The following is a 21,404-nucleotide window of genomic DNA, read 5'->3' as shown; positions in this document are numbered from 1 at the left end:
CTATTCATGGGGTTGTACTTAAAGAGTCCAAAGCATTTACAGCAGTGCATTTCACATGTTGTTGTTGTTAGCTGCCATCAAGTTGGCCCCAACTCATGGCAACCCGATGTACAGCAGAATGAAACACTGCCTGGTCCTGCGCCACATCCACGATTGGTTGCTGATCAAACTGCTGTGATCCACGGGGTTTTCACTGGCTGATTTTCTGAAGAAAATCACCAGGACATTCTTCCCAGTTTGTCTTAGTCTGGAAACTCCCCTTAAACTTGTTCAGCATCAAAGCAACATGCAAAGCTCCAATGACAGACGCGTGGTGGCTGCGCATGAGGTGCATCAGTCTAGAATCAAACCCAGTCTCCTGCATGGAAGGAAAGAATTCATCACTGAGCCACACTGCCCTCTTGCCTAGCACACACGCTACCCACTGCTGTCAAGTCGATTCCAAATCATAGCGACCCTACAGGACAGGGTAGAACTGCGCCATAGAGTTTCCAAGGAACGGCTGGTGGACTCAAACAGCTAACCCTTTGGTTAGCACCCATAGCACTTAACCACTACGCCACCAGGGTTTCCTGCCTAGCACATAAAAACCAAAAAACCAAACCCACTGCTATCGAGTTGATTCCGACTCATAGCGATCCTATAGGACAGAGTAGAACTGTCCCATAGAGTTTCCAAGGAGCGCCTGGTGGATTCAAACTGCCAACCTTTTGGTAAGCAGCTGCAGTGCTTAACCACTATGCCACTAGGGTTTCCGCCTAGCACACAGTCAGCCCTTAATAAATGAGAGAAGTCATTATCACTGTTATTATCACTAGTATACACTGATCCTCTAGCCTCTAATCCTTAGCTCTTCTTGCCTCTAGACAACCATTCTCATGGCCACACCTACACAGTCAGAAGACATAATCCTATACTCTTGCTTAATGACCACACCCTCCTATCTTTCCAGCTCTTACACACCGTCGCTCCAGCAGTACTTCTTCTTTGAAGTCCTTGGTGTGTACTGCCCTTGATTTCCTCACAGCATGGAACCTACCATTGATGGTCCAACTTAACCTTTTGACAGAACATTCAGTTCTCTGCAACGCTCTTCTTTTGCCACACCCATTGGATGATTCCTACTACATATAGCTCAGCTTCTCCACACCTACACCCTAGACCCAAAAGACCCCAGAGAAATCACACAACTACACAGAGAGATGCCACTATACCTGAACGTCTCTGACCTAGAAGGGCACTAAGCATCCTAAAACAGCTCTCCCTAATTCCCCTCAGCAGCCATTTTTAACTTTTATCATTCTCCTTAACCTGGTCCTAACAAATGTCTTTTCCTCCTGCTTAACCCAGAAAACCAAAGACAGAGGGCTTGACATGCTCTCACCTCAACTTCCTGCCCCTGTTCCTTACCTGCCACCTGTAGCTCCCGGGCTTTTCCACTTCCTTCCTATTCCAATTCAACCTTTCCATTGGCCTTCCCTACAGCTCCCCTCTTGCCCTCCCCACTCCATCCACACTTAACCACTTAAGCTCCTGCATACACTACTCCACCACATAGGGCCCCCCTGTGCCCAACCCACACTTCACTGGCTATTCCCTTGAGATACTGCTCAAGAATCGCCTCCTCCAGGAAGCCCCTCCTCACTCTCTCTCCTGAGGCTTCTCTTACACTCTCTGTCAAATGCACTTTTGTGGGTCTCTCAAAAAAAAAAAAATTTTTTTTTTTTTTTTTACCCTGAGAGCAGAGACTGCATCACCCATCATGAATGCCCAGGACCTAGCACATCGGTGTGCCAATAGTTGTTTAATAGATAAAAGGATGAGTACAGCAGACGCTGCTTCTACTCTGAAATATTTTTAATACCAGTTAAGAGTCATGACCAACCATTTACAGATGATACTGCACATTTTCTTCCTCTGATCTAGACCAAGAAGGATCCCCTCCCCCTGCCTTCCCAGAACAAACCTTCCTTTGATGAAAAAAAAAACAGAAACAAAAATACTACTTCCTGCTCAACAAAAACAGAGAACCCAAAATAGCAAGGGAGCTTATGAAAAATATCCAGCTGACACTGGCTTAGGTAGGGATAAATGCAGTTGTCGGAGCTTAAGAAAAGAAAGGGAAGTTTACTTTGGATGGCTATTTAGGGGAGGCAAAGATATTCAAGTGTTAAACAAGAAAGCTGAACAAAATACGTCTCAAGTGTACTTATAAGGCCAGGGTGGAAGAGGAAACGGACAACCCAGTGGAAATTTCCTTCCTTTGTCTAGTTTTGCTTCTGATATGGCTACCATACTAATTTCTTCACCCTAACTTAGGACAATTTAATTTCTAGGAAGTGATTCTGAAGGGCCCCGGGAAGCTGCAGATGGCACCTGAGGGGCCCATCTGTTTAAGGGTGAAAGCTTCAAGCACACCATTACATCATTCTGACCTTCCTCAGCAACTTCCTATCTGACAAAATCTAGATGTTTGCTCTGTCAACAACATATTTGTGTTTGCCCCCAGCCCTGGGCTTTGGTTCCTGATTAGTTTTAAAATCATTATGCACCCTAACTGAATAGGGCCACTGTTAGCAGCTGTAAAGTCCTCTTCTGGGCAAAGCTCCAAGTCTGTGGCCTTCAGGGAGTGATTTCTATCCTTTTTGCATAATTACACTCTTCCGATTGATGAGCTGATCAGTCCTCCTATCCCCTCCAGAGATAAAACTTCTCTCCCCTTGCACTATTTTTTTTCCCAGGGAAGCAGAGGGGAGGGAGGTTGGCCTCCCCCAAATAAATCCTTGGGTGCTATACAAGTCCAGCAGCTCAGTACTATCCCAGTACACACTCACCATCTCTTCCAGCCATCCTTAAAGCTGCACACACTGCTGAAAACAGTTTGAAGTACTGGAAGCACATGCCAGGCACACAGTTGTCAGTTCCTGAATGCCCACAGGCCCCTCAGGGCCCCAGAGCCCACCTACAGAGATCCAGTTCTTCAGTCAAGCATAGTCACGTAATCAGCCACACCTGTGATCACCTTGGAACGTGCCTACATTACCTACGCACTCTCCAACTTTCACCTTCCTCTATGCTGAACAGGAGTCGCTGGGTGGTGCAACCAGTCAATGTGCTCAGCTGTTAAATGAAAGCCTAGAGGCTTCAGCCCACCTAGAGGCTCCTCAGAAGAAAGGCCTGGCAATCTACTTCCAAAATATCAACCACTGCAAACCCTATGGAGCACAGTTCTACTCTGATACACATGAGGTTGCCATGAGCTGGAGTCAGCTGGATGCAACTGGTTTTTTCTACACTCAACAGGGCACAAACAGACACATTATCAACTGTGAAATGCCTGGTAGGTGCTTGGCAGAGAATGTAGAAATTACGTTTTTAAACAGGTTTTTTTTTTTTTTTGGTGAGGGAGAGAGAGTGGCGTGTACTGATGTTTGCAGTTTTGAAATGCTTTAAAAAAATTAAAGATGGACTGATGAGTAAATACATGTAAATAAAGCAAAGATCACAAAACCTTAAATCACAGGTTCTAGGTGATGGGTAAGTGGGTTTCACTGTAGAATTCTTTCAACTTATCTCTGTGTTCGAAAGTTTACATAATAAAATGTTGGAAAAAGTTTTTCGTGTCATTGAAAAAAAATTAACCAATCAGAATTTGAATTTCACCAATTTTTCCACTAATATCCTTTTTTCTTTTCCAGGATTCAAATCCAGTATACCACATTGCATTTAGTTGTTATGTCTCCTTAGTCGCCTCTGGATAGTGACAATTTCTCATTCTTTCCTTGTTTTTCATGGCCTTCAACAGTTGTAAGGAGTATATGGGGTATTGGTCAGGTATGTCTTAGACTGTCCCTCAATTTGAGTTTGTAGGATGTTTTTGCTCATGGTTAGACTGTGATTATGGATTTTGGGGGAGAAGATAACAGAGGAAAAGTATGTTAGGGTCATGCTATCAACATATCACTGAGAGTATGAAGCTTGATCTCCTGGGTAAGGTAGCATCTGCCAGTTTCTCCACTGTAAATTTACTGTTTTTCCCCCCTTTCCATACTCTATATGTTAGAAGCAAGTCACCAGCCCACACTCAAGTGAAGGGATTATGCCTTCAAGGAAGAAGTATCTACATAAATTATTTAGAATTCTTCTATAAAGATTTGTTTTTTCTCCCTTTATAACCCACCTACTGCCATGGAGTCAATTCTAACTCACAGAGACCCTACAAGACAGGGCAGAACTGCCCCATAGCGTTTCCAAGACTGTAAATCTTTACGGAAGCAGACTGCCATATCTTTCTTCCACAGAGCAGCTGGTGGGTTTAAACCACCAACCTTTTGGCTAGCAGGCAAACCCTTTAACAAATGCACTACCTGGGCTCCTTCTCCCTGTATAGACTTACGTGTATTTATTTTATAGTTTGGGTTATAATCCCATACTGCATTATTTATTTTGTTGCTAAAATTATTTCAGCCTGGGTCATGAGGAGCTCTTTGAAGTTGACTCCTTCGTCCTTTTGACATACCACATCCTTTGTTTTTTGAGCACTTTCTTACTTTCTGGCAATACAAGTTGCTCCAGCCCTATAATTACCCATAGAAGTCCTACTTCTTTTCACTGAAGAATGGTGTTTAGAAACGAAGTTCTGGGTGTGTTTGCGACTACTGAGGTGTCGTTGCTTCCAAGCCCTCTTAGAAGAAAAATCTAGGAAATGCAGTCATGTATCACTTAACATCCACGATAAGTTCTGTGAAATAGAACATAATGTGATTTGGACGTTGTGCAAACGCCGTATTATAATACTTTGCAAAGCTATATGGGATACCTTTTGTTTCACTTCCAAATTGATACTTGTCCTTTGCCTCTTGCTGCTGCTAACACTAGCACTGGTTTTGCTGCGTTTGGGAGCCATGATGCACTTCACAATATTTTTTAAAGATAATTAAACAGATAACACTACAACAACACTCAAGAGATGCGCAATACACGAGATTGGATGCTGCTGCCTACGAGTCAAAGCATACACTGTTATACAGAAACTTTTTATTGGTAAGTAGGAAAAGTTCACATTAAAACAATGACAGAAAGTACAATACATACATAAGCCAGAAACACAGGTGTTTATTATGACTATCAAGACATATGAGTTATAGGTTCTATATGTACTGTACCATTCTACACCTGGCAGTGCAATCACTTTTGTATAAAAAAGGCATAAGATACACCTGTTGTGTGTGGGAAACGGTTATGTCCCTAAGTCCCGTTCTCCAATCAGGATTTCTGAGCTGTATTATAACCTCATGGGAACAAGCACGTACACGAGGTTGGACATTGCCCGAACGGATGCTATGCAATACATGATTGTACATGTATGTAGGCTAACCCATGTATAAACATGTATCTATATTTCTGCAGCTATATTAAGCTAATCATAAATTCATACTGATGTCTCAGACTTTAATCCGGTAACATGTGGCTCATTCTAGCCTTCCTCCCTTGCTTATTTGTAACTTCCTTCTCCATTGTTAAGAAACCTGGCTCCCACCATCCACCATTCGTTTACTTATTTGTTTAGCCTCTGTGTACATGTAAAGCAGCTCCAGAACTATTAACCCATACCCCTACTATGAGAAAGAACTTCACCAACTAGAGTCCAGTTTAGGTACAGTTTTTCTATCTTTAGACTTACTGTTTCTAGTCAAAACACCATTTTCCAAATTTACTTAAGTCCACTCCTTTTTTTCCCCTATGCTCTTCAGTGAGGTTGTACAACATTTGTAACACAGGCACAGTCTTTTATCACAGTCTGCATTCCAGCTTGGCCTCACCCCTAGCCCACCCCTCACCTTGCCCTCAGTTGTTTTTTCTTAAATTTTGCATAGTTATTTACTCCTTGCTATCCATTCTGACTCATAATGACCCTATAGGACATAGTAGAGCTGTCCCATAGGGTTTCCAAGGCTGAAATTTTACAGAATCAAACTGCCGTATCTTTCTCCTGCAGAGTGGCTAGTGGATTTGAACTGCCTACCTTTCAGTTAGCAGCCAAGCGCTTTAACCACCATACCACTGGAACTCCTTCTAAAGTTATATAATGCCCATCTTATCTAAATAAATATGTATTTATTTAATTACCTGACGTCACTTTCTATCGGTATACATGTTTTGTTTTATCCTTTGAACTATAATAAACATTTTTTTCTTTTTTATTGTACTTTAGATGAAGATTTACAGAACAAACTAGCTTCTCATTAAACAATTAGTACACATATTGTTTTGTGACATTAGTTACCAACCCCACAACATGTCAACGCTCTCCCCTTCTCGACCTTGGGTTTCCTATTACTAGCTTTCCTGTCTCCTCCTGCTTTCTATTCCTTGCCCCTGGGCTGGTGTGCCCCTTTAGTCTCATTTTTTGTTTTATGGGCCTGTCTAATCTTTGCCTGAAGGGTGAACCTCAGGAGTGACTTTATTACTAAGCTAAAAGGGTGCCCAGGGGCCATACTTCTGGGGTTTCTCCAGTCTGTTAGACCAGTAAGTCTGGTCTTTTTTTGTGAGTCAGAATTTTGTTCTATATTTTTCTCCAGCTCTGCCCTGTCAGAGCAGTTGGTAGTGGTGGCCGAGCACCATCTAGTTGTGCTAGACTCAGTCTGATGGAGGCTGTGGTAGTTGCGGTCCATTAGTCCTTCGGACTAACCTTTCCCTTGTGTCTTTGGTTTTCTTCATTCTCCCTTGCTCCAGATGGGGTGAGACCAGTGGAGTATCTTATCTTAGATGGCCGCTCACAAGCTTTTAAGATCCCAGGCACTACTTACCAAACTAGAATGTAGAACACTTTCTGTATAAACTATTTTATGCCAGTTGAGCTACGTGTTCTCAAGACCATGGTCCCCACAGCCCTCAGCCCAGTAATTCCATCCCTTAGGGAGTTTGGATGTCTATGGAGCTTCCATGACCTTGCCTTAGTCAAGCTGTGCTGGCTTCCCCAGTATTGTGTACTGTCTTACCCTTCACCAAAGTTGCTGTTTATCTGTTATCTATTTAGTGTTTTTCCATCCCCACCCCTCCCCTCCCTCATAACCATCAAACATTGTTTCTTTTTATGTGTAAACCTTTTCATGAGTTTTTATAGTAGTGGTCTCATACAATATTTGTCCTTTTGTGACTGACTTATTTCACTCAGCATAATACCCTCCAGATTCATCGATGTTATGAGATGCTTTGCAGATTCATCATTGTTCTTTATTATTGCATAGTGCTCCACTGTGTGTATGTACCACAGTTTGTTTATCCGTTCATCTACTGATGGGCATCTAGGTTGTTTCCATCTTTTTGTTATTGTGGACAATGCTGCCATGAACATGAGGTGTCATATGTCTATTCATGTGACAGCTTTTCTATCTCCGGATTATTCCTAGGAGTGGGATTGCTGGATCATATGGCATTTCTATTTCCAGCTTTCTAAAGAAGTGCCATATCGTTTTCCAAAATGGTTGTACCAATTTGAGTTCCCATCAGCAGTGCACAAGAGTTCCAATCTCCCCACAGCCTCTCCAATCATATGCATTTCTGAGTGTACCTCACTGCATTTTGCACAGTCCTGGGCCACAGTGGTTACTCAGATACTAAGAAAATGAACAGTTTGTCAATGTCATCAAAAAATACATGTAGAAATTGTTGAATTGGAGAATGTTTTGTCGCATATATTTTCAGCACAATTTTAAAAAAAAAGAACAGATTCTGCAAATTTATTCATAGAAAATACTACTTTGTTAAGCTGATTTTAAAGTGTGATTACTGGAAGTCTTTTAATAAAACTCCAGAAAGAGAATGTTCATTGCAGCGTTATTTGAAACCTAACGCTAACTAAAATAGTTGAGGAAATTATATTACACCTACAAACTAGAATATGAGTAACATATAAGGATTAGAAATCATTTGTTGAAGAATACTTTCTGATATGAAATAATATACACCATTTATGTGTGTATATGTAAGTAAAAATAGCAAGTTACGTAACAAAAATGGGAGTCTATCATTTAATATCTATTACTGTTTGTATGTCTGTGAAAAGACAAACATTAAACAGTATACGTGAAAAGTTATTTTTTAATTAAAATTAAAGAAGATACCTTACAGAGGATTCTTCAAAGACATAAAACGGTGGATCTTGCATCCAGAACTGAGTCACGTAGGAAATGGAAAGAAAAGAGCAAAAAATAGTTGACAGATGCCCTCAGGCGAGTTACAACCTGAGAAAGGTGAGTTACAATCTGAGACCAACGTATCAAAGGAAAGAACAATGGTGGCCTGCCCTAATATGTTTAGTACAGACAGAAGTGCAAGCATGGGATCAAAAGCTGTCTGGGGAAGCATCCTGAGAAATGTGGGGTCTGGATGGAGCCTTAAAAGGCAAGTAAGGTTTAAACAGGGAGAGGGAGGAGGAAAGGAGGCAATGAGAACAGAGACAGGTATTAATAAGACTGCTCATTCAATCTGGAAGGCTTCTCACTAACCCATTCTAAAAAAAACCCAAGGAAGGTTTTAAAAAATGAAAGCCACGTCAGGAGTCTGGGTTTAAAGTGTCCTACCCTCTGGCAATCTGCTTGGTGGGGTTGGATTACCTAATGGGATCTGGTTGGCCTCCAATAGATTTGATAACGCTCAAGTTGGCTGATAACAGGAGCCTGCCTCTGGCTTTTCAAAGATCAACATTTTTACATTAGAATTTGCACCCTACCCCAACCAAAAAAAAAGGGTGGGGGGGGGGACTTTTTAAAAGAGAATAACACAAATAAACACATAACCACCGTTACATTAAAAAGTTCAATGGCAATAATGAGGAACTCTCAGCTTCTAATAACTTTGAATACACAACAGGTCACACTCCTTTGTAAATGCACAAGAGAGCTATAGGACAACCTTATTTAACACAGTGGCAACACACACCCACGGAATCCCCATCTCACCTCTAAGAGTTTCAGAGGAACTATTATCTGCAGAATATTTAACTAGACCAGGCAGTTGGTGCTTTATACACATTATCTCATGTAATTCTTACAACCAGCAAACCTAAATTCACACTCAGTTCTGTCCAGCTCTAATTCCACTTAGAGTGGTTTCACTTGTTTCAACAAAGTCCAAAGCAAGCTAAAACATGCCATTTGTACCACTGGTTAAAAAGAAAAAAAAAATCTCATCAGCTCTTTCTCAAAACAGTAGCTATTTTCCCACATAACTAACATATGATGCCAAAATTTTAATTTAAAAATCTAAAGCATATTCAAGTTCCAATGCAGCAAATTTGCTAATGATTTAGCAAATACAATATTACAAAGCCCACAAATTAATTAATTTGATTACAAGTTGTAAGTTAATAAAAAATGGGGGGGGGAATCATTGCAAATCTTAAACATTAAAAAACTCAACTTTTCTGTAATATGAAGTTCTCAGATTGAGACACAGACATCTGGATTGATTTTTTTTTTTTCATCCTCAATAGGAACTAATCTAGTTTGTATTTTAAAGCATACCACCTTCTTTCTCTATTTCTTCTCCATGCTCGCTTTCTACTTACCCTTACCACCACCACCACCCCCCAAAAAAAGAGAGATTCCGCTACTACAATTCATTGCAAAACAACATTCTATTCTGTGATCTATAAACCATAATACAAACAGATTAGGACCCACTGATACTTTAATCTTCTGTTGTCCTGAGATAGAAATCCCCCTGGGAAGTTAAGAGTAGATAAAGTGGAATAGAGATATTTTGCCCAAGGCACCCGAAAAGTTTTCCCTATTAAAAGGATTTAATTTTTTAAGTACTCTTTAAATGATCTGGAGGGATACTGTCAAGTTCCATGGATGTTTGCAGTATTCCTGTCAGACCTCAGCACATTCGTCCACACAGTAGTCACTCACGTGCTATATTCGTTATTAGGTAAAAAGGCGGGGGGTGGGGGCTGGGGGGAGTGCAAATGGTTAATGTGCCCAGCTGCTAACAGAAAGGCTGGAGGTTCCAGTCCACTCAAAGGCACCTCAGAGGAAAAGGCCTGGTGGTCTACTTCTAAAAGGTCGCAGCCATTGAAAACCCTCTGGAGTACACATGGGGTCATCTTGAGTTGGAATCAACTCTGCAACATTTGATTTTGTTAAAAAAGCAATTTAGGACAAAAGACAATGTCTGTTTTTTAGATTAATCACCATATGACAGAGTAGAACTCCCCATAGGGTTTTCTAGGCTGTAATCTTTACAGGACTAGATCGCTAGGTCTTTATTCTGGTAGGTCTGAACTGCCAAACTTTTGGTTAGCAGCCTAGCACTTAACCATTGCACCACCAGGGCTCCTGGGCTAGGGTTAAAAAACCAAACCAAACCTGTTCCCATCAAGTCAATTCCAACTCATAGTAACTGTATAGCCACCCTACAGGACAGAGTAGAACGGCCCCATAAGGTTTCCAAGGAGTGGCTGGTGGATTCAAACTGCTGACTTTTTGGTTGACAGCCGGAACTCTTAACCACTGTGCCACCAAGGCTGGAGCTAACCAAAAAGAAAAGAACCAAACTCAGTGCCGTTGAATCGATTCAGTCATAGCAACCCTACAGGACTGAGTAGAACTGCCCAATAGAGTTTCCAAGGAGCGTTTGGTGGATTCCAACTGCCGACCTTTTGGTTAGCAACCATAAAACCCAAACCAAACCCACTGCCATCCAGTCGATTCCGACTGATAGCGGCCCTATAGGACAGAGTAGAACTGCCCCATAGAGTTTCCAAGGAGCACCTGGCAGATCTGAACTGCCGACTTCTTGGTTAGCAGCCGTAGCACTTAACCACTAGGCCAGCAGGGTTTCCTAGCAACCACAGATAGCTCTTACCCACTACATCACCAGGGTTTCCAGGCTGGGGTTAGGATAACCAAATTCCAGTTTGACTTCAGCCACTTCCAGGTAGCTGTGTGACCTTGGTAAGACTGCTTAACCTGAATCTATTTCTTTGGCTGAAAACTGCTCATACCACCTTCTGTATCTACCTTAAAATGTTGTTGTAAAGGAATAGCCAAAACCAAAAACCAAATCCATTGCCATTGAGTTGATTCTGACTCATGGCAACCCTGAAGGACAGAGTAGAACTGCCCTGCAGGGTTCCCAAGGCTGTCATCTTAACGGAAGTCAACTGCCACATCTTTCCCCTGTGGAATATCTGGTGGGTTCGAACTACAAACCTTTTAGGTTAGCAGCTGAGCATTCAACCACTGTACCACCAGGGCAGTAGTTTTAAGGAACAGCCACTCCTTCAAAAAAATACTTCTTGAGTCCTGTCCCTGTGCCCTGCACTCTGGTTACAAAGAGGCCATCCCAGCCCCAAGGGTCTAGGAAGAGATGAGCATCAACACAGAAAATCCAAGCAGCAAGAGAGCTCATGAACATGAGGTACCTAGTGAAGGTCAGGGGACCACGGTTAAATGAATCATGATGTTCCACAAAATGCCAGCTATTTAAAAAGAAAAGGAGAATAACTACACAGTGACTGGGAAAATGCATGAAATCATATTAAATAGCAAAGCTTATAGTTCAACTATATATATATATATATATTTTTTTTTTTTAAGGCATATGCAAAGACTGGGAGACAATAAAAGTAGTAATGGTTGTCAAATTAAACAAATAACAGTATTCTCTTTTTTCTCCTTTTCCAAACTTTACAGAGCATCATTTAACATTTATAATTCTTAAAATATTTTAATTGCGATCAGAGCACAGATGGAAGACTGATTAATTCTGACTGAAATAATGTACGTCAAAGTGGGAAACTCTGAAGCCCCATGAGAATGGTGTTATTATTGTCAGGACATGAGATAATCCAGCATCTGCATAATACCATTACGGTGCAGTAACACAAGTTATTTTTATCCCCTGCCACTTGGTTTCCAGCTCACCTGATAATGTACCACCTTCGTCATTTTTTACAGAATTTTCATTTTTTAAAATACATACACACATATGGGGAAATGTTACAACAGTACAAAAAGGCCTGAAGTAAAAAGCAAGATTTTCTTCTGTCCCAGGCCCCATATCCCTCTCAAAGACAATCTCCATCAGTAATTTCTTATATATATTTCCAAAGATATTCTATGCATATATAGTATACAAGCCCTTTGTTTAACATAAATGGGTACATTATATAATTTTGTAACCCGAGGGTATTTTTTAATGTAATAATATTCCTTGGAAATTTTTCCTCAAGAGCACATATAAATTTACCTCATTCTTTTAGCATCTGAAAATTATATTATATGGATACACCATAATTTCCTTAATCAGACCATACACTATAAAAAATTTGTGACACTGCTATTAAAGATATTTATGTAATTACTTCTCCTTACATTCTGTTTTTCCATCCTAGCAAATTCCATCTCTTTTGTATCTTAACTGAAAAATCACTTGCAACTATCAGCTTTGAACTGGTTCTAATTGGGGCAGTCGTGGCCAGTAAACAAGGCAGGGCTTTGAACCGGTTCAAAGTGGTTCAGTCATGGCCTTGGAAACAAGGACAGCATAAGTGTTGCATACCAACCAGATCTCTTGTGCGTTGGCTTTTGACCAGGAAACAGGCAGCAGTGTCCCGCTCAAAGATGGGGGCCAACTGCCCAGCTTTGACTGTGTGTCACACTCCACAGTCTTGTTCTCCACAGTCCTGTCAATAATCTAATGTCCCGCATCAGGAAACTTTCAAGAACAAATAATACAACCTCCTGCCTCAGGAAACTTTCAGGAGCCTCATGTGGGAGACTAGGTTATTGGCAGGACTGTGGAGAGTGACACACATTCAAAATGGTGCAATTGGCTGCCATCTTTGAGTAAGGTACCAATGCCTGTTTCCCACCCAAGTCAAAAGCCAATGCACAAGAGACTTGGTTGCTATGCAACTGCATATGTTGCCCTTGTTTCCCTCGGCCATGACTGAACCACTTCAAACCAGTTTGAAGCCCTACCTTATTTCCATTGGCCATGACTGAACCATTAGAACATGTTGGAAGCCCTCAAGTATCCTTAACATTATCTATAATCATATATTTTAAGCCCTAAACTTACTAAACTACCTCTGAACTCCGGCCCTGATTTTTCTCCCTTGAACTTCACGAGCTTAAGGCCAATATCCAACTGCCCGCTGAACTCTATGTGAATTCCCACAGGCACCTCAACGTCACATGTCATCAACTCCTTACCTACCCAGAGAGAAAAAAACCTTAACTTTACTCCTGTATTCCTTTTCTCTGTATCTGGCATCACCCTTCACAATTACACAGGCTGAAATCTTGAACATCTTCCTTCTTCTTCCTCTCCCATGCCTTATCAATCAATTGCTACTGATTTTGCCTTTTAATATTTCTCTCTCTCTCCTATTCCTGTCCCAACCTGAAGTCATCACCTCCTAGCTTAACCACAGAATAGTCTTTTAGCCAGTTCCCCATCCCTCCAGACCTACCCTAAATCCGCCCGCCCCACAGAGCAGGCAGGTTGAAGTGCAAATGTGACGGTGTTCTCTCCTACTTACAACCTCAGTGATTCCCCATCATCTACAGAATCAAGTCCAAGTTCTTCAGCAAGGTAACAAGTCCCATCAGTGCCACATACCAAGCTCTTGAGGCTCATTTCCCAGTACTTTCTGCTCTACTCTAGACAAACATAGACCAGGTATACCAGTTGCTAAGGAGTCAATTCCAGCTCATGGTGACCTCACGTGTAGAGTAGAACTGCACTCTATGGATCATTACCTGAAAATTTACAGAGCACATTAGTTTCCCATTCCATACTTTGTATATAAAGTGTCCCATGACATTCGTTTCATTCCCCATTTCCGTCCTAGGTTTCCTGTTTCCTTTCATCCTGATTTTCTACCCCTTCCAGCCTTCTCATCTTCGCTTTTGGACAAATGTTGCCCTTTTGATCTCGTGTATTTGATTGCTCTGAGAAGTACGTTCCTTTTGGGTGTTACTGTTTATTTTATGGGCCTGTCTATGGTTTGGCTGAGAGGTGGTCTCTAGGAATGGCTTCAGTTCCAGTTCAGAAAGGTGTCTTAAGTCCATAGTCTCAGGGGCTCCACAGGGTTTCCAATGGCTGATTTCTCAGAAACAGATCACCAGGCCTTTCTTCCAAGGCACCTCTGGGTGGACTCAAACTTCCAACCTTTCTGTTAGCATCCGAGTGCATTAACCATTTAGACCACCTAGGGACAATAATTCTAAACACTGCATCCAGTTGCTAATGCCGTTTCTTTGGCTGCAACCCATCCTACCTTCCTTTGCTTAGCTAATTCTTACTCATCCTTCAAGAGATGACTTAGGCATTACTTTCTCCCAGAAAGGATCTTCCAACCCTCTGGGCAGAGGAAATGTTCCTGTCTTGGAAGTCTAAGCACTTAACCTCCTCGGATGAATTTATGTGTATGTGTCAGCCTTGCCTGGTAGATTTTAAGTTCTTCCAGGGCAGAAACCACATCTTATTCATCTCTGTAACTGCCACAGTTTAGGACAAAGCCTGGCACCTTAAATGTATTTAACACCTATTGAATCAAGCTGAGATAAAAAACCAGAAAACTTCTGAAAACCTATTATACACCAAATCCTATTCTAGATGTACTGTACAAACATTATTTCATTTTACCTTCTCTGCATAAAACATGAAGAAACTGAGGCCCTGAAGTTAAGAAACTTGTCCAAGAACATAGAGGAGAGATGAAATTTGAAACTAAGTCTACTTTGCTCCAGAATCACTGGTCTTTTCATTAGGCTGTTCACATGCATGTTTGATGCTGAAAGTTAAGTGAGAAGGTCAAATATGCAGTTCACAGACATCTTCATAATTATTATGAATAATCTAAGGATACTGTAGCTCCCCCCCCAAAAAAAAAATCGGTAAAAAGTGATTTAGACTATAAGCTTAAAATGGCAGAAAACTAAAAAGATGTTAAAACAAACAAGTCATGCAAATATGCATTTAACATACCCCAACAGTCTTTCAGGGGCCGCTCAAAATAAAGAGGACAAGCAGTCTTAAGCAGCTGCAAAATTCCCATTTAATTTTTAATTAATTAAAGTTAATTAATTGTTAATTCCACCAGTTTTCTTTCCTTGTTAACACTGTCGGTTATGTCCCAAGTTTCTCTCCCACCCCTCAACTCTACAGTATCTACAGTCCACATACCATTCAATGAAATGGACCATGTGCCAGTACCCCTAAGGGATTTAAAAACTGATCAGTTCTGGACAGAGACTCCCAGGAAACATGTGTGGTTCCCTACTGGGAGGCCTACCACTAGGCAAGGGGTGAGAAAGAAGGGCAGCACAACTAGAGTAAGGTACTAGGATCCTATTAACCTGTAGGAAACCTAGGGTGAGGTGTGTAACCTCATTTACAAAACGGGCATAAGAAGAGTATCTGCTCCCTTTCAAAGTACTTAAATGAATTAAATTAGACAATTTAAGAACAAACACCTAGCACAGAGCCTGACACAGGGTAAGAGCTCAGTTGGCATCTGTTAAATGAACAAGCCAACCAGAAAGAAGCGAACTTCCTCCTGCCCCGTCCCATCAGGATGGGGACTGAAGAAGAGGAGGCTGGGAAAACTCTGTAATTGAGAGAGGAAGTGTGATGGCATTTAGCAAAGGTGGGAAAACAAGAAGGAAGTCACTCCTCTCTCCCACACATCAGAAAAATTAACTGATCAGCAGCAAGCAGTTAATGAACCCAAACCTTGTTCACAAGAGACAAGAAGCAAAAATCATTCTAAGGGTAACCAGATACCAACAACAAAAAAAAAGATCTCTAGGCTGAAAACCCAAACCAGAAAAACCTTTATTTCTATTAACCACAACCAAACAAGAATGCATCCCGAATCTGCAGAGTACGTAGAGTAAGTTAGGTTACGGTTTAAAGAAACACAGGCAGTCTGCCCTAAACACTCTGCCTAGCAGAATAAGCAGGCACTGAATGTGTTGGGGAAACCCTGGTGGCATAGTGGTTAAGAGCTACGGCTGCTAACCAAAAGGTCAGCAGTTCGAATCCACCAGGCACTCCTTGGAAACCCTATGGGGCAGTTCTACTCTGTCCTATAGCGTCACTATAAGTCGGAATCGACTCGATGGCAGTGGTTTTTTTGAATGTGCTCGGGGGCAATGGTGGTTCAGTGGTAGAATCATTGCCTTCTACGCAGGAGACTGGGGTTCGATTCCCAGTCAACATATCTCATGTGCAGCCACCACCCATCTATCAGAGGAAGCTTGTGTACAGCTTCCAGACTAAAACAGGTCTGGCAATCTACTTTGAAAAATCTGCCAATGAAAACCCTACGGAATACCATGGCCCATCCACAATCAATCATGGGAATGGTGCAGAACAGGGCAGTGTTCTTCCATTGTACATGGGGTAGCCATGAGTCCGGGCAGACTCGTGGCAACTAACAACAACAGCTGTGTTGAATGAGGCAATGGCCCAGGACTCACCCTCCCTCTTAAGATTAAGGGAATGTTTCTAGGTCCAGGTCTAGAAGTTTTGACTTTATGTCATTCAGTTTCCAAAACAACCTTCAAAAAGTACCTGCATCCCAAATTCACAGAAAACAAGCTCAAGGAGGCTGGGTAACTCCCCCAGGGTCACACTGCTACAAAGGGGCTAAGTTGGGACCAGAACCCAGTCTGTCTGGCTTCAAAGCCTCCACTCATCAAAAAAAGACACACTGATAGAGAGAAGGGGGAGAAGGATCTAGAATAGGGTCATGAGTAATTACAAAAAAATGGCCTAATAACTGGCTGGTCCAGTTTAAAGCCCACATTTCAAAGTGTTGAGTACTTTTCCTCGACTTTTTAACCTGTGACAACCGAGGCCAGTCCTGGGCAAACCAAGAACTCCTCCCTCTGTCATGAGCCACTCCTCTTTTTTAAAATTGTATTGTGCTTTAGGTGACACGACATCTTTCTTGAGCAAAAAAACTACTCAGAATCTAACTTCACTGGAAATTCTCTTGACAAAAGTCTATTTAAAAGGCAAAAACAAAACTGATTTTGAGAGCTTGTGGTTTTTGAATGTTAATCCAAATAACTAAAAAGCACCCTTGACAGAATTAAATATGAATGTTTATAAGTGCTTAAAAACAAGCAATTTTCCTACATGTTGGTTTTCACTGGAGATTTTCGGGTGAAACACTTAAGCCAGGGTTTCTCAATAGCAGGAGCCTCTGCAACCAACTGACTCAGACTCCACCCAGGAGGTAGTTTTAAATGCAGACTCTCAAACCCCACCCAGACCTACTGAAACACCACCTGGGGGCAGAGCCTGGAACTCTGCATTCTAAATAAGTTGTTGCTGCTGCTGTTAGCTGCCTCTGCTGCTGAATCACCCCACACTCACTGCAATTCTATGGAAAACTCTTAACTCTTGTCTTGTTCTACGTCATTCCCATGATCAGTTGTGGATCAGATCACTGTGATCCAGAGTTTCCACTGGCTAGACAGGCCTTTTTCTCTAGTCCTTCTTAGTCTAGAACCTCCATGAAACCTATTCAGCATCACAGCAACACACAAGCCATTACTCTACCCTCTCTGAGAAATGGAGCTTTAATTGGTAGAATCCAGATTACTGGGTTCCACGAAGGATGAGGTGACCTACCCAAGTCATCACCCTGAGATGATTTTCTTAACCTTAAGGCTTGAGAAAACCGGTTTCCTAATGTCATCTTTAAGTCAAACAAGTAGTAAAGGCCGTTTTGCCTTAGGCATTGTGCTCTTTTAAAGAATTATCTATGTGCAAAAGTCAAGTCAGTTTCAAGAAACAGAAAATTCAAAGGTCAGACTAGAAACTGTGTTTAGAGGTAAACTGTTATTATGTAAACACTGTTCTGGCCCCATTTTCATGGCAATGTTGATAAGATGGAGTATAAGAATCTTTTGAACGTCTGCCATCTTTGGAACATTTTGACTCCCTAGTTGAAATGTTACCCTGATTTGCAAACTGTATATTAAATAAACTTTAAAACAATTTATACTGTTGGCTTAATATGATTTTCAACACCCTCTACAAGTCCTAAGGAGCTCTGGTGGCTCAGTGGTTAAGAGCTTGGCTGTTAACCAAAAGGTCACCAATTCCAATGGACTAGCTGCTCCTTGAAAACCCAACAGGGCAGTTCCACTCTGTCCTATAGGATCACCAGGAGTCGGAACCAACTGTCAGCACGTAACAAGTCCTAAACCACATGCCTACGCAGAGGTAAATTACAGTCTTAAAGAAGTTTCTACAGCGAGGCTGGAATGCTACTTCAACAACCAAATTTCCAAAAAAAAAAAAAATTTTTATTGGGCATTTCCAATTGGATATCCCAGACCAAATCGAAACCAAATCAGTTGCAATGAGTCTATTCTGACTCACTGCAACTCCATGTGTTTCAGAATAGAACTGCAAATAGAGCTTTCACGGCTGTGACCTTTTGGAATCCGATAACCAGGTCTTTCTTCCAAAGCACGACTGTGGGCTGGTTCAAACCACCAACCTTTTGGCTAGTAGCCCGGCACTTAACCATCTCTGTTACCCAGGGATTCCTACCCCTGGATATCCCAGAGAGGGCCCCAAACTCATGTGCCCCAAGCCCTGCCCCTCCCCCTTCTGACAGGGGATCTCAATTACTAGTACCATTCATCATCGCCCACACCTTGCTGCCAAGCCTGGAAACTCCTCCTTGTACTCTACAGTCAACTGCCAAATATTCCCTTTCAGTTCTGGAACATAAAACATAGAAGCAGCTTCCATTTCACCACAAAAATTATCTCCCAGGCACACCCTTCCCCATTTTCTCATTCCCTCGGTTCTAAAGGTACAGTGCCACAGGACAGTCAATCTGGGTTCAAATCCTGGCCTGGCCTGGTTACTCTGAGTCTATTTCCTCATTTGCAAAATGAGGATGACAAGAAAAAGGAGCTATGACAATAGAACCAGAGGTTGGAATGAAGAGCTTTGAAGATGTAGGAAGGGGCCACACGCAGATAGCCTCTGGAAGCTGGAAAAGGGCAAGGAAAAGAATTTTCCCCTAGAACCTCCAGAAGGAATGCAGCCCTGCCAATGCTTTCATTTTAGGACTCCTGACCCCTGACTTCTAGAAATGTAAGATTATAAATCTGTGTTGTTTTAAACCACTAAGTTTGTCATAATTTGTTACAGCAACAACATACAACTAATACAGATATCCTCCTAAGTATGGCCTTTTGGTTCAACTGAATCATTTTTAGCATAAATCCTTAAGAGTAGGATTACTGGGTCATGGCTATTACTAAATTTTAATGTATTGCTTTCCAAAGAGTGTTTACCAGTTGTCATTGCTACCAACAGAGTAAACTGGAAAGCAAGGACCACCATTAAACTTTTTAAAAGATAATTTAATATATTTAAAAATATAACCGTCACTTTATTTTTATGTATTTTATGGCCAGTGCAAATGAATTTCCACTTGTTTATTTAACACATGGATTTCCACATGTATGAATTACCTAGCTATATCCTTTGCATCTTTTTATTTATTGGTTTTACCTTGTACTCAAATAGAATAACAGATACAGAATTTATTTTCAATGGTGAAAAAGCATTCTTCCACAGATCCAATGGAGATTTGATGCTATTTTATACCAGTATTTCTGCAAGTTGGTTCTTAAACTTACCTCATTAAATTTTAAAAAAAAAAAAATTGGTGAATAGTAAAACATAATAATGAGGATGACAACAGCATCTTATATAAAGGTTTTTGTGAAGATTACATGAGCTAATGCACCTAAATGTACAGCTCAGGCCTCAAACATCATCTCTCACCTGACCTACTTCAAAAGCCTCCTAACAGAGAGCCCTGCCGCCCATCTGTCTCCACACACCAGTCTTTTCTGCACACCACCGCTGCCAAAGCTTGTCTCCAACACATAGATCTGATTACATCATCGCCCTGCTTGAAAACCCCTGACACCTATCACTGGTTCCAGGACCAAGTCCATACTTCTTAGCCCGGAATGCAAGGCCCTTCACAACCCAGCTCTCTCCTCCCTGCCACTGTATCCAAATGCCAAGCAGTGTCTGGTCCAGTAACAACACCACAAACATGGCATTCTCATGCCTCTCAGCCTCTGCTCATTGTGCTCTCTTCTGGAAAGCCCCTCACCCCCTTCTTCTCCTGGCAAAGTCCTACACATCCTCCTCAGTGAAGTCTTTGAGCCTCCAACTCCTCCTCCTCCCCGCCCTCTTCCTTCTTCACACTCCTACTGCACGTGTGTCTCCCTAACACCCCCAAGTATGTACGTGTGCACTTGTCTCCTCCAACTGAGGGATGCCTTGAGAGACACAGAACTGGGCCTCGAAGGAAAAGCACAATGACAGTCCTCAAAAAAATTCGCTGAAAGCTAAGCATAGAATTACCATATGACCCAGCAATTCCACTCCTAGGTATATAACCAAAAGAACTGAAATCATAAAAGTTGTATTTGAATATCCATAACAGCATTATTCATGATAGCCAAAAAGTAGAAACAATTCCAATGTCCATCAACCGATGAAATAAATTGTTGTTAGGTGCCATCGAGTCGGTTCAGATTCATAGTGACCCTATGTAAAACAGAAAGAAACACTGCTGGGTCCTGTGCCATCCTCACAATTGTTATGTTTGAGCCCATTGTTGCAGCTAATGTGTCAATTCATCTCATCAAGGGTCTTCCTCTTTTTCACTGACCTTTCTTCTACCTTATCAAGCATGATGTCCTTCTCCAGGGACTGGTCCCTCCTGATAACAAGTCCAAAGTACATGGGATGAAGTCAAGTCCAAAGTACATGGGATGAAGTCACACCATCCTCGCTTCTAAGGAGCACTCTGGCTGTCCTTCTTCCAAGACAGACTTATTTGTTCTTCTGGCAGTCCACAGTATATTCAATACTCTTTGCTAACACCGTAATTCAAAGGTATCAATTCTTCTCTGGTCTCCCTTATTCACTGTCCAGTTTTCACATGCATCTGAAGTGACTGAAAATACCATGGCTTGAGTCAGATGCACCCAAGTCCTCAAGGTGACCTCTTTGCTTTTTAACACTTTAAAGAGGTATTTTGCAGCAGAGTTGCCCAATGCAACACGTCCTTTGATTTCTTGACTGCTGCTTCCACGGGTGTTGATTGTGGATCCAAGTAAAATGAAATCCTTGACAACTTCAATCCTTTCTTCATCTATCATGATGTTGCTTATTGGTCCAGTTGTAAGGATTTTTGTTTTCTTTATATTGAGGTGTAATCCATACTGAAGGCTATGGTTTTTGATCTTCATCAGTAAGTGCTTAAAGTCCTCTTCACTTTCAGCAAGCAAGGTTGTGTCATCTGCATATCTCAGGTTGTT

General features: G+C 41.6%; 1 protein-coding gene across 6 annotated transcripts in view; it reads right to left on the bottom strand.

Moving 5' to 3' along the window:
- Positions 1-21,404, bottom strand: part of TANC1 (tetratricopeptide repeat, ankyrin repeat and coiled-coil containing 1) — a 307,158-nt gene that overhangs the window by 266,078 nt on the left and 19,676 nt on the right. Inside the window, exon 1 of one of the 6 annotated variants that reach the window (XM_049888779.1) lies at positions 1-1,491. The exons of the other annotated variants lie outside the window; for them this stretch is intronic. The gene's annotated coding sequence lies outside the window, so the exon portion shown is untranslated. Of the gene's footprint in view, positions 1,492-21,404 lie in introns of those variants that run through there. 6 annotated transcript variants of the gene reach the window in all.

This window comes from Elephas maximus, chromosome 6 (assembly GCF_024166365.1).
Source record: "Elephas maximus indicus isolate mEleMax1 chromosome 6, mEleMax1 primary haplotype, whole genome shotgun sequence".
Taxonomy (NCBI): domain Eukaryota; kingdom Metazoa; phylum Chordata; class Mammalia; order Proboscidea; family Elephantidae; genus Elephas; species Elephas maximus.
The sequence above is the reverse complement of the archived record's forward strand: the minus strand, read 5'-3'. Positions and strand labels throughout refer to the sequence as shown.